Source organism: Dipodomys ordii, unplaced genomic scaffold, assembly GCF_000151885.1.
Source record: "Dipodomys ordii isolate 6190 unplaced genomic scaffold, Dord_2.0 Scaffold79, whole genome shotgun sequence".
Classification (NCBI taxonomy): Eukaryota; Metazoa; Chordata; class Mammalia; order Rodentia; family Heteromyidae; genus Dipodomys; species Dipodomys ordii.
This window is the reverse complement of record NW_012267295.1, coordinates 4,037,848-4,038,841: the sequence shown is the minus strand read 5'-3', so window position 1 is coordinate 4,038,841 and position 994 is coordinate 4,037,848. Positions and strand designations below refer to the sequence as shown.

Below are 994 nucleotides of genomic sequence, written 5' to 3'. Positions count from 1 at the left end.
GGTGCCAGCCGTTCCCAGCAGCACCCGAACATTGCACCCATAAATATTTGAGGCTGTATCTCTCACATATTAGAACATTCCTCAACACAACCCACTTTGCTTGTCATCCTGAATGGCTGGAAGCGCCGTCTACCGCAGCCCCGCGCGCCTTCCTCACGGTCTCTCAAAGCCTCTTTTGAGGGCCTACTTGGAATCCCCACCCCAACCTGCCCACGCTGCACCGCGCATGGCGCTCCTGTTGCTGACTTTGCTTTTCGTCTCTTCCTCCTTTCTTTTCCTGCGTGGGGCCGATGGTCAGGTGCTGGGCCTGGCACAGTAGCACGTGCCGGAGATCCTAGCTATGAGGAGGCAGAGGTAGGAGGATCGTGGTCTGAGGTCAGCCTGAGCAAAAGCACTAAAAGCAAAAGGGCTGGGGTCATAGCTTGCGTGGTAGGGGCATGTGAGAAGTGCTGAGAAGGAAGGAAGGGAAGGAGGGACGAGGGAGGGAGGGAGGGGGAGGGGGAAGGCAGATCCTCCATCTTCCAGAACTGTCCCCAGGGTTGGCTGGGTGGACATTTCGGTGTCACTGAACCAGCCGCGCTGCCCCTGGTTCCTGCAATGTAGAATTTAGACCCAGGACCCATCCGACACCCAGGGCAAGCAGATGTGTGGGGCACAGCCCATCATCTGACTGGCTCAGATGAGGGTCACTTCCAGTCAGGTCTTCCCTTTGGGGGATACTATGAATGACCAGCAGGAGTCAGGCACCGGTGGCTCCCACCCAACATCCTAGCTACTCAGGAGGCTGAGATCTGAGGATCGCGGTTCAAAGCCAGCCCTGGCAGGAAAATCCATGAGACTCTCATCTCCAATGAACCACTCAGAAAACCGGAAGTGGCGCTGTGGCTCAGGTGGTAGAGAGCTCACCTTGAACTAAAGAGCTGAGGGAAGCCGGGTGCCGGTGGCTCACGCCTGTAATCCTAGCTACTCAGGAGGCTGAGATCTGAGGATCGCG

The 994-nt window shown here is 57.1% G+C and overlaps 1 protein-coding gene across 1 annotated transcript in view; it reads right to left on the bottom strand.

The window, feature by feature from the left end:
• Nucleotides 1-994, bottom strand: part of Mfng (MFNG O-fucosylpeptide 3-beta-N-acetylglucosaminyltransferase) — a 43,342-nt gene that overhangs the window by 19,023 nt on the left and 23,325 nt on the right. The window lies entirely within an intron of this gene.